At 46.0% G+C, this 12,992-nt stretch overlaps 1 long non-coding RNA gene across 1 annotated transcript; it reads left to right on the top strand.

Moving 5' to 3' along the window:
* Positions 1–4,528: 4,528 nt before the first annotated feature.
* Positions 4,529–5,631, top strand: LOC125440889. The gene is made up of 2 exons (XR_007245760.1): positions 4,529–4,586; positions 5,111–5,631. It is a non-coding gene; the product is annotated as an uncharacterized LOC125440889 (long non-coding RNA).
* Positions 5,632–12,992: the final 7,361 nt, after the last annotated feature.

Raw genomic sequence — 12,992 nt, 5'->3', positions numbered from 1 at the left:
GGTGGGGCCCTGAGGTGAGCTCATTCAGTCTTTTAGTTCAGTCTCTGGAACCAGCATGGAGCGCGCCTAGCCCGGCGCTGGCCGCGAATTTTTTTTTTTTTTAAAAAATAAATAAATTAATTAATAAGGACATTCTTTCTTGGAGTGGATAGTAGGAACAGATAGCTCCAAGGGCAATTGGACTAAAAGTTTAATATCTAAATATCTAAACAAAAGCAGATATGAAGCGCAGGAAGCCAGCAGGGGATGGGGGGGCTTCTGCCAAAGTGTTTTGCACTGAGTGTCACATGTATGACTATCTGCCACTTTAGGCCAGAAGTCGTGGGTGTGCCCTCAGCTGCAATGAGCTCCTGGCACTCAAGGGAACGTGTCCGCTTCTCTTGAAGCCAAGGTGGCAGACCTGGAGAAGCTGGAGAGAGGCAGAGAGGGCAACAAACAAGGCTTTCAGGGACCTAGCAGCCGGGTCCCACTCCCAAGGTGACATCTCTTCAGATGTCAAGTGGAGAATGAGAGTCTAGGTGACAGAGGGTGCCAGTCTGAGGTGGGGAAGATGTTCTCTTAGATGGGACCCCTTCCTTAGCTAGTGGTCAGATATCCTCTCGCGACTGAGGATACCCCTCGAGAAGGAGGTGGGGGAGCCTCCTTGTAGTGGGTGATTCATCATCAGGAATATAGAGAGTTGGGTTTGTGACAGGCGTGGATGACCGCATGGTGACTTGCCTGCCTGTCGTGAGATAAGGTATCGCGGATGTCAATGCCGGTCAATAGATCTAGGCTAAGTTAGACAGTGCTGGGAGATTGGGAGTCAGCAGTTGTGAGTCCACATTGGTACCAATGACATTGGGAAATGTAGCTGGGAGGTTCTGGAAGCTAAATTTAGGCTGCTAGGGAAAAGGTTAAAAATCCAGGGACCCCTAAGGTGGCATTTCCTTTCTGAAATGCCACCTCCGTTCCACCAGCCAAGCAGGGTGAGCTAGGCAAGCTGAGGAGATACAGGGTCCTCCAATGCGTGGATGAGAAGCGTGGTGCAAGGCAGAGGGTTTTCAGATTTGTCAGGAACTGGGGAACCTTTTGCAGGGATAAGGCAGGCCTGTACAAAAGGGACGGCCTCTATCTTTAACCAAAGAGGAACCTTGTGGCTGCTGGCGCTCAACATTAAAAGGTGGCAGAACAGCTTTTAAACTGATCCCTGGGGGGGGAAAGCCAACAGGGAGCTGAGGTAGACTTCGAGTTCGGAATACAGAGTCCATGGGGATGGCAGACAGAGAAGAAGGAGGTTTTTTTAAATCAACCACATACAAGTGAGGAACATAGCAATGTGATAGAAGTGATAGTGTCTACAAAAAAAGGCTAGAGGGCAAAACACATAAATCCCAGGTTAGGGACGAGAGACAGAGTATACAGAATTGTCTCTATGCTAATAGTAGAAGCATTACGACCTAAAAAATGGGGGAGCTGGAGTACAGAGTTTTGAAGGAGGACATTGATATAGTGGGCATCACAGAGACATGATGGAATGAGGAGAACCAGTGGGATGCTGTTATCCGAGGTTACAGGCTCTACAGGAAGGATAGGACAGGAGGCGTGTTGGGGGTGGGGTGGCCCTCTACATCAAAGAGAGGCATAGTGTCACATAAAATAGACAATGATACAGGGGGAGCTGATTCCTCTACAGAAGCACTGTGGATATCAATACCAGGGGTGAAGCACACAGTTTAACATTAGGAATATAGTATGATCCCCCTGACCAAAGCGCTAAGAAGGATTCTGAGATGGAAAAAAGAAATTAGAGAGGCCAACAAAAGCAAAATGTAGTGGGTAATAAAATGATTTTAACTATCCCCATATAAGAAGCTGGAAAAATGCATGTTCAGGTCATAGTGGGGAGAGAACATTCCCTGGATATGCTACTAAATGACTGTGGCTTAGGAGCAGATGGTTGTAGAACCAACCAGGGGAGATGTGATCCTAAGATCTAATTCTATGTGGGGACCCAGGACCTGTGGTGCAGGAAGTCAGTGTTGGTGAGCCGATAGGGAACAGCGACCACAATGCGGTGCCAGATTCAGTATCTCTGCATCACGAACAAGAAGTGGCAGCTACTAATGTAGTTACATTTGCCTTCAAGAAAGGGAAATTTCTCAAAGATGAGGGGGGATAAAAGTGCTTGAGGCTGAAAGGGAAAATCAAAGAGAGTCAAAAATGTCCAAGATGCTTGGAGGTTATTTAAAAACACATGATAGTCTTAAAAGCTCAATACAGGAATGTGTTCCACAGGTTAGAAAAGGCAGCACCCAGTCCAAAAGAAAGCCACCATGGTTAACAAAGGACGTTGAGGAAATTATTGAGGAAAAAAAGATGTATTTTAGAAAATGGAAGTCCAAAGTTAACTGATAAAGAATACCAGAGAGAACACAAATGGTGGCAAAAGAGAAGCAAGTTAGCTGTAAGGGAGGCTAAAAAGGATTATGAGGAACGCATGGCTGTGAACATCAAAACCAGCAACAAACAGTTCTTCAAGTACATCAAAAGCAGGAAAGCCAGCAAAGGAAATGGTAGGCCCGTTAAGATGACAAAGGAACAAAGGGTGTGCTAAAAGATGGCAGGGAGATTGCAGAGAAGCTGGATGAATTCTTTGCATCTGTCTTCACCCAAGAGGAGGTGAGGAAAATTCCTGCACCTGCGACCAAGCTTCTTAGGAGGCCGAATCAAGGGAACCTTCATGAAGATAGTGGTAGACAAGGAAAGAAGTTCTGGCAGCCATTGATAAACTAAATGCTACCAAATCCCCTGGCCCAGATTGCGTGCACCCAAGAGTTCTTAAAGAGAGCTCAAGAATGGAATTGCTGATCTTCTCACTTTTAATATGCAACTTATCCTTGAAATCAGGCTCCATCACAGAAGACTGGAAGATGGCCAATGTCACACCAATCTTTAAAAAAAAAGAAAGGATCTAGGGGGGACCGAGGAAATTACAGGCCAGTGGTTTGACATCTGTTCCTAGTAGGGTGGTAGAGATCTGTCATTAAAAGATAAAATTGTTAAACATGTAGAAAAGCAAGACCTGCTGTAGAAAGGAGTCAGCATGGCACTTGCAGAGAAGAGCAAATCCTGTCTTACAAACTTACTAGAGTTCTTTGAGGGATGTAAATAGGCATGTGTGTGGATAAAAGGGGAACCAGTGGACATTGTCTACTTGGATTTCCAAAAGGCTTTTGACAGAGTTCCTCACCAGAGACTATTGAGAAAACTCAGCAATGAAGGAATAAGAGGGGAAGTCCTCCTATGGATTAAAAACTGGTTGAGAAACAGGAAGCAAAGAGTGGGTGTAAATGGGAAATTCTCACAATGGAGAGATGTAGGGAGTGGTGTCCCCCAAGGATCCGTGGTGGGACCAGTGCTCTTTAACCTATTCATAAATGATCTGGAAGTAGGGGTGGAGTGGCGTGTTGGCCAAGTTTGCAGATGATACCAAATTATGTAGGGTGGTGAGAACCCACAAAAGGATTGCGAGGAGCTCAAAGCGGACCTTGATCAATTAGGTAAGTGGGCTCTCCAGAAATGGCAAATGCAGTTCAATGTAGCAAAATGTAAAGTGATGATGCATAGGGGCAAAAAATCCAAACTTCATACTGCACGCTACAGGGGTCAGTGCTATCAGTCACAGACCAGGAAAGGGATTTGAAGTCTTAGTTGATAGTTCCATGGGAATGTCAACTCAATGTATGGCAGCTGTGAAAAAAAGGCAAACTCTATGCTGGGGATAATTAGGAAAGGAATTGATAATAAAACTGCAAAGATTGTCATGCCCTTATATAAAGCAGTGGTGCGACCGCACTTGGAGTACTGTGTTCAGTTCTGGTCGCCACATCTCAAAAAGGATATTGAAGAGATTGAAAAAGTGCAGAGAAGGGCAACCTTGAGGGATGGTTTGAGGGACTGGAGCACCCTTCCTTATGAGGAAAGGCTGTTTGGCGTTTGGAGACTCTTTAGTTTGGAGAGGAGACGTCTGAGGGGGGATATGATTGAAGTCTATAAAATTATGCAGGGGGTAGAAAATGTTGACAGAGAGAAATTTTTCTCTCTTTCTCACAATACTAGAACCAGGGGGCATTCATTGAAAATGCTGGGGGGAAGAATTAGAACTAATAAAAGGAAACACTTCTTCACGCAACGTGTGATTGGTGTTTGGAATATGCTGCCACAGGAGGTGGTGATGGCCACTAACCTGGATAGCTTTAAAAGGGGCTTGGACAGATTTATGGAGGAGAAGTCGATTTATGGCTACCAATCTTGATCCTCTTTGAACTGAGATTGCAAATGCCTTAACAGTCCAGGTGCTCAGGAGCAACAGCCGCAGAAGGCCATTGCTTTCACATCCTACATGTGAACTCCCAAAGGCACCTGGTGGGCCACTGCGAGTAGCAGAGAGCTGGACTGGATGGACTCTGGTCTGATCCAGCTGGCTTGTTCTTATGTTCTTATGCTTTGAAGAAACCATGCAACTCTTCCAACGGGTGATTCACGACCCTGGGAGGGTTTACTCAGAAGTAAGCCACATTGCCAGCAACTGAGCTTACTCCCAGGTAAAGGATCGCGCTTTAGTACTTCGCATGAAAATCAGTGGGGTTTAACAGCGCTTAACAGGGTTACCTATACGGCTTCCCCAAAATTAGGTCTTAGGTTTAATGCTAATAATCGAGCCCAGCAGCCCAGGCCAGCCTAGATGTGTCGGGGGGGCAATTTCCCCCCCCAACATGATGAACTCTGTTTGTGCGTGCCCACAGAGAGGGCTCTGAGTGCCACCTCTGCCACCCGTGCCATAGGTTCTCCACCACTGGGATAGGATTAGTGCTACCAATCTTCCAGCTGGGCTTGACTACCTCATGGAATTAACTTAGCAGGGCTAAGGTACCACCTGGACATTGTTTTATGACAGTTTCCTTTTAACCTAGAACAACAAGTAAATTTCAAATCCCTCCAAGGTCTTTCCCAGCAATTCAACAGTATTGTAATTAAGTGCCCAGCTAATCATGCAGATCTTAAAATGTTCTTCTTACGGTACGTTTGTACATATTTTAATTATGGTACCTTCTCTCTGTTTTTCCAGTTCCTCCAAGGCCATGATGACTTCTGTCCGGAACTGACTTCTGTCAACTAAATTACAGATAATCATTGGTAACAGATATTTACGATTAAATTTACGAACACTTTTGTAACCTTTTAATACATCCTTAATATCCTTTTGCCCCCTTTTCCCCCTCCACCCCCAAATCCTTCCTTCTTTTTTCAAACATGCACAGCAGGTGCATTCTTTCAGTTCTTCTTTTCCACTTCTATTCTGTGATTCCAACTTCAGACGACCAGTCTGTGAATTCAGTCCAAACTGTCAACATGTCCATTTGTTTATCTTGCCATATTTGGTTTCTGGACATTATTCCAAAAATTTCCAATTGTATCTGCTCCCATACATATTCCATCCATTTCTGCATATTCCACATGTTTTTATTTTTCCATCCCAATGCTATTAAGGCAAGGACTGCTCTAATCATCAATGTGAATAATAACCGTTTTCTTTGTTCTATTTCTTTGTTTTCAATTATGTCTATAAATAATAAGTCTATATTTATTCTTATTTTTTACTTTTACATATTTTTCTGCATACATTAAAACTTGTTCCCATAATTGTTTAACCTCCTGGCATTCCAACCACATATGTAAGTATATTGCATTTTATCCCCACAATTGTTGGGGAATTGTTTCCCTATTTGGGTAATAAGCAGAGTGAGAGGAAAGACCAGGAGACTTTTGCTGTGATTATAAAAAGAAACTTTACTTAACTAAATCAGGGTAGGGTATACATGGAATAAACATAACAAATCCTTACTATTCTAGTACAAACTTAGTTACAGAACTTAGGCACATGTGAGCCCACATGTGGCCTAGGCATTCACCTCTTAAGGTGAATCCATCTTACAGGTACAAGAAAAAGAGAATGGAGTGTGAGACAAAGAAATATAGTTAACTTTATAACCTCTGACCTACGTGCTCTGCCTCACCTAAGCAATGTCGGATTAACTGCCCAATGACTCATCAATGAATTGATAGCAAGACACTGACCTCACTAGCTAATTAACATGCACAAGTTAACCCCTTGTTGTGGGATTGTGACAGACACTTACCGTCCTAACAAACCCCTTCTCCAAGTGTCATTGTCACCAATGCACTTGCAATCACTGTGCTTTATCATAAAGAAAGCTTAATCATAACATTGAAACAAAATTCCAACTTCATCGCGGCAATGCATATATCAAATTCAATCACATTAAAATTGCATGCATAAACTTTCTCCCGAAAGATTTTCAAACTTCAGTCTTCCCAGTGGCTTAATTGAAGATGTCAGCCACCATCTCTTCTGAGGGTGTATACTCGACGGTGATCAGTCCCTCCTTCATCATCCGTCTCAGTCACCAAAGGATCTTGATTCGCGATAATGTTTACTTCTAGTGATGATCCCTTCAGACTTCATCAGAGGGTAATACTGGCTTGATTGTCCTCCAAACAGGGTGATTGGCTTAGATTCATCTATGCCAAAGTCGCTGAGTAAATTATTGATCCATTCCATTTCTCGACATGCACTATTATTGACTGCAATGCATTTCCAGATTCATAGTAGATTGGGCAATAATAGTCTGTTTTCTACCTAGTCCAGCTTATCAAGTTCTCTCCATAGTAGAAACTGTATCCGCTTGTTGAAGCAAAATCAGTGTTGTCTTCACTTGGTTGCATCCATGTAACCTATTAGTTTTGGATCACTTGCAGGGTGAAATCCTCAATTTTAAGTCCATTGTTTTGATCAGATATTGAGCTATTCTCTTTGCAACTTTCCAATCCTTGATGATTTCAGATTGCACTTGTCTTTCTGCTTAATATTCCTGCAGCTTTAGCTGGCGATATCTGAGATGTGAGACTGTGCTCAGATACAGCAACTTTCCAATGGCTTCTCTATATCTATGATTGTTCTCCGGTGGCTGTCCATCACATTGGACGGGAGGTATTCAGGCTTCATTGGTGTCCTGACACCTTTTGCATCTTTCATGTTCACTGACTCAATAAAGTCCATAATTTTTGCTTTCTGGTTGAGAAGAAATCCTCCATCCTGGGTTCTTTCCATTTGTATTCCCAAATATTGCTTTGCTTCTCCCAGTTGCTTTACTCCAACAGAGCGATTCATCATCTTGGCAATTTCTGCTGCATTCTCACGCAGACTAAAAGATCATCAACAAATGTCAAAATGTACTGGTACTGTCCATTTTTCATCCTTGAAAATAAACATGGTTCAGCTTGCCCTTGCTGAAAACCTTGTTCCTTTAGTAAAGCTGGTAGCTTTCTTTTGCTAGAAATAGTCCCAATATTCAAGTGTTGCACTTGCATCTGCCTTGAAACTGCAATACTCAACAATGTCCTGAAGGCTGTCCACTTCCCTACCTCAGGAGTGGGCAGTTGCATACTTCCATCAAGGCTAGTGGATTCACTTTTAGATTCAACATTTTCAGATTCAACACTTGCGCGAGCAAACTTATAGTCATCATATTTGCAGGCATAACTCCTTTGTTAGCCCTCTGTGATCTCCTTTCAGTGACAGGAATCTCTTCTTCCTCTGTGTCACTTTGCTCTGAGTCAGACTGCCCAGTTGCCCCTTCTAAACTGGCAGTTTCCAAACTCTCACTGGGGGCAACAGCTGCTTCACTGATAGCGCTCTGATAAGGTGGAGTTCCCCAGGAATCTGGAGCGGGCCTTTGCGCACCATTGCCCTGGATAGGAGCCTCTGGGAAATTCCCTTCATCAATGTAAGCTTCGCATTCAAAGGCGTCAACTGCGTGGTTGCGGGATTCAGGATCCTATATCCCCATGAAAATGGGTTGTATCATATTATAATGGGCAGTTCCACTCTTGGATCCAGCCATCGCTCTCTTTTCTTTAGGGACAAAGCTAAAAACTTTTGATCCGAGAAAGACTTTAAATGCTTTTAATCCTGGCAACTTGCCATTCCACAGCTCATAAGGAGTCTTTCCTGTTGCTGAGTAGATAAGCTTCTATTGGCCTGCAAGTAGGTGGCAGTATTTGCTGCCTCTGCCCAGTAGGGGTCAGGCAGGTTTGCTTGCATCAACAAACAACGAGTAGCTTCTAGAATAGTCCTGTTGACTCGCTCAATTCCACCATTCTGGAAAGCGCTATACTTTACTGATCTAGCATGCACAATGCCTTCACTGGCTAAATACTCTTCAAGATTGTTATTAACAAATTCAGAGCCATTATCAGAGAATAATACCTCTGGAGACTTGCCAAACTTGTTTTTCAGTGATGCTAGATAGCCTTTCAGTTTATCAACAGCTTGGTCTTTTGACTTCAGAAAATAGATGCTTGCGTATTTACTTTTGGCTTCACAGATTGTGAGCATATACCTGGCTCCGCCACAAGATGGCGACAAAGGGCCTACCAAGTCACAATTCACCCTTTCCAAAAACTCCACATTGGCTTCATGGCCTTTCGTTCTACTGACCCTAGGTGCAGTCCCTTTTGCTTTCAAACAAATCTCACATTTCTCAAGAGTTAGGCCACAATCAAAAACTTTCAAATTGCAACTTTCAACAAGTTGTTTCTGAGACTTAAAAGATCGATGATAATTTTTTGATGCCAAGAGAAAATCGCCACGTTTTGTGTTTGCAAATGTCCTTAGATACTTTCAAAGATTTATCATCAGCATCAAATGGGTTTACATCTTTCAGATAGTAATAATTGCCATGGAGCTCAGCACGGAATGTCTTATTTAATTCCCTGTCAATGATTAGACAACATTCTTCCTTCATAACAATTTCACATTGTGCCTTTACAAAGCTTGCTATAGACAAAGAGATTATCTAACGAGTTGGGACAAAGAACGCCTTTTTCAAAGTAAACAATATCATTTCTCCTTTTTCATAAATAAAAGTGCAATTTTGCTGATCAGCCTTCTCCCTCGGGGCAAAAACTGCTCCCATTAGCTTGGGTTAAAACTTCGTTGCATGGCTTCAAGTCAGTAAAAATACTTTTGTCATCTCAAAACATGCTTTCCTGTGCCAGAGTCTAACAGAAACCAATTCTCCTTTCCTTTGGGTTCCAGAGTCATTGGCATAGCAAAAAAAGGTTTTAGAGCTTCTGAGGGCAATTTTCCACCTCCCTTTTTGCTCTTTTGCTCAAAAGGTGCATTCTTTGCATTCCTTCCGGGAGAGCCCTTTTTATCTAAACTTATTTCCATTTGTGGGCAAAGGCTAGCTTCCTTGGACCAGCAGTCAGAAGCCACGTGGACCCTTTTTTTTTCCACAGGTGAAACAGGTTTTCTGCTGCTTTAACGATGATAATGACCATGCACTTTTCAAAGTAGAGTTCCATTTCCTGGAGAACTTGACTTCTCTTTAAGACCAATTGCAGCATTTCTTAAAGTAATTTTAAGGGCATAATCCACTGTTAAATCATCCACGAAAGCTTGGAAGTACAGCTACATGAGAGGTTATAACGTGCTGGCAGACTCACAAGTAAAGCGGCTTAGGAAAATCATCATCTAGCAATGTAGCTCCTGTTGCTCGTATTTGATGTCTTAAATCCTCCATATATTGTAGATATACTCAGTTAAAGCTCCACTTGGGGACATTCTGCATGTATACAGTTGTTGCCTGAAGCGATCCTGGACAAATTGACTTGACCCAAATGCATATCTACCATTTAAAGATTCCCATAGAGCACGCAGAAGCGCAGTTTTGCAATCCATTGCTAGATAGAAGCCTCAGATTCATCCAGAGATGAACATATGAAGAGTAAGGCTCTTTTATCATCACGTTAAACTGGCTTCCTGGGCTCTATAGCCAGCATCAGGCCCTGGCCGGATTCCCTGTTAGGACATACGCTTATTTCTTGGACTTCCAAATTCTGAAGAACATGCAGGTGCGCCACATGAGGAAGTTATTTTTGTCTAAGATTTTCTTTAGCGGTGGCAAACTGGGAGAAACTTCGACTTACGTGACCTGTACAGGCATTACGTGTAGAAAATCCGGACGCGCTGTCTGCTGTGGACATGTTGCTCCTCTTCTTGTGTCTTCTTCCCATTCAAAAGTACCACTGTAAATCCAAAATACCTCCGATTGAGGCAGCAAGAAAAAAACTTTCCTTTTAAAATCTGCACAGCAATCTCTTTTCTTTGGTCTCCTCGCAGCTAGTAAGCTGTCTGGGCCCCCATAACCTTTTGTTGGGGAATTGTTTCCCTATTTGGGTAATAAGCAGAGTGAGAGGAAAGACCAGGAGACTTTTGCTGTGATTATAAAAAGAAACTTTACTTAACTTGTAGGGATGAGCTGCTGACCCAGCAGCACCGTAAGTAGAGCGCTGGAACACCAGCGCTCCTACGATCTTCTGGTCGCACCGCTCCCCCACTCCTCACCCCCCGATGAGTCACGGGTCATGAACTACCTGGCTCACAACCACCGGGTGTCCCAGACAAAGGGACAATGGTCTTGCCCCCCCAGGTGAGGATTAGGCCCAGACGCTGATGCTCCTCTCCTCGCGACGTAGGCAGCCATAGGTGAGATCATGCATCACATGATGATCTCTCAGTCTCCCACTCTCGGCTCTCCCGGATTTCCCCGTTCCGCCCCTTCTACACCGCTTAGAATCGCATAATAAAGGTGCCAGGAACCAGCACGCGGCAGAGTCGCTAGGAACACGGACACCCGCGCTCCCGCTGCTGGCGCTCTCCACCAGATGTTATCACCGCGTCCTCGTCTCGTTCTTGCGCTGACCTCGCGGCACGACTACAAGCTGGTGCCGAAAACCGGGAATCCTCGAAGACCTCCACCCTGCTTACCGTGCGGGCCTGGGAAAGGGTCAAGGTACCGACGTCCGCTGGATCGAGCAGCGATCCAGGGACTCCACCTTCGGTATCGCCCGGTCCGGGCTGGATCGGCGCATCCAGGGACCTGAGTCCTAGGACACTCTCTCGTCCCAACGGAACACCGGTAAGTATGGGAGCTTGCAAAGCAGGGCTTATGACAAGCAGCCGTTAGCGAACTAAAAGCGTTAAGCGAAGTAAACGCGGCAGGGTCTCGGCGTAAAGAGAGGGGAGCTCGCGCGAAATTGGTTGAGGAGATTGAAGCTCAATGTCCATGGGACCCGGAGGGGGGGACATTGAATCTTAAGGATTAGGAAAACATCGGGCGCACTCTTCGCGACAGAGCTTCGGGTTGCCCGATGTCACTGCTACTGACGTGGGAGACAATGTTATGTCGCCATCAGCCTGCAGGTCCTATGAAGCTCACTTGCTGTAGATCGCCCTCGCTTTTGACCTTTCAACTTCAGTTTCACCCCCGGAATTTTCTCTATCCTCTAAATTGGACGCCTGCTCCTCCTTCTGCCCCCCTTGCTCCCCTCTGCCTCCTTCAAATTCTCCACCTGCTCGGCCCCCCCCTCATCTTGCTCCGCCTTCATTTTCTGGAAGCCATAGCACCTCCGTCAAGCGCCATCGCGTAATGGCATGCTGGTTTCAAACCCTCGCAGAAGAGCGTGATTAGCTACAACCCGCAAAAAAAAGGAAACCCTGACGGAAGAGCGATGTCGCATATCCTGCAGCCTCTATGCCCCGTTCACTCCACGGATAGCCGAGGGGGAGGGTGGCGATTATTCGGCTGAGTTGTCGTAATACCGCCCTTTAGGTTATAACATACACACTCACCGAAGCTCCGCCAAAGCGATGCGAGGCGTAGGAGAACCACCAGCCCCTATGTGAGGCATGCTAGAGGCAGTCGCAAGCAGAATCACCTAATGGTTCTGGATGACCCTGGAAGACCACCTTTCGCATGCTTTTGAGCCTCTGTAATAATATGTGATCTGGGAAAGCGAAGTTCCGCCAGCAATGCTTCGCTAGGGGAGTCACCAGGTGAAGCGCCTACACCGCAGCAAGCGCCTTTACGTGCTTCGATGCCTTCGCCAACCCCAACGCATCAGATTGTCCTGCCAGAATACCGCCACCGCGATTACTGTCGCCTTCTGAATGCATGCTCTACAAGGCGTTTCATCAAGGTTCCCAATGCCGGCCAGCCAACGCAAAGTTTCTCCGCCATCCGGCAAAAACCCCAGAGAGCCCTAATAATGCTAGAATTTGTGAACAGGCTCCAGGAGGCTCTCAAGAGGCAGAGTAGATAGCGAGGAGGCCCAAGCAGACTCCCTCATGCGCTTTGCCAAGGAGAACTCCCTCCACTGGAGTGCCGCGAGGAGCAATCCGCGGGCCTCAGGGGCAAAGATCCTGAACTGGCCGATATGCTTAAGGCTTGCCAGGACTGCTCGGATCCCTCCGCGGGCACCAATTGCTAGCCTCCTCGCCAAGCAGCACTCTCCACCGGCCAGGGAGACAGCCCCAGGATGATTAAGGCTTTAATTGCGGTGCAGGTCAGGACACTTCGAGGAGGGAGTGGAGGCAGCCCGGCGGGGGGGCCTACATAATCCCGATGGCGCGGAGGAGGGTCCTCCCCCAAGAGCGAAAGAAGGCCCCCGAGGGCGCTTAAAACCCGATGCCCCCGGGTGGCCAGAAAGGCTTCCACTGGAGAAGCGACTGCCCGTCGGGAAACTTCCCGCCCTCGGCATCTCCCCAGCCCAGGACCAAGGGGAAGAGTATACCAGAGCAGACCCAAACACCAAGACCCACACCCAACCACCCCCCTCTCGTGGCATCTCTCGCTCACGTGCACCCAGCCCATCTCCTTCAAGTTCCCCACGCAGGTCCTCGTCCGCCCCCAACCCAGTGTATGGCGCACTCCCTATCCCTACCGGGGACCATTGGGCTGGTGCTGCCAAAGGCCTCCGGGCTTCAGCTGAACAGGGACTGTTCATGCGTCCCCGAGTCATCGAACTCCACGCACTCAGGGACTCCATCCATCTCCAAGCTCTGGACTGAACATCCTCACAGG

This window comes from Sphaerodactylus townsendi, linkage group LG01 (assembly GCF_021028975.2).
Source record: "Sphaerodactylus townsendi isolate TG3544 linkage group LG01, MPM_Stown_v2.3, whole genome shotgun sequence".
NCBI lineage: Eukaryota > Metazoa > Chordata > Lepidosauria > Squamata > Sphaerodactylidae > Sphaerodactylus > Sphaerodactylus townsendi.
The sequence above is the reverse complement of the archived record's forward strand: the minus strand, read 5'-3'. Positions and strand labels throughout refer to the sequence as shown.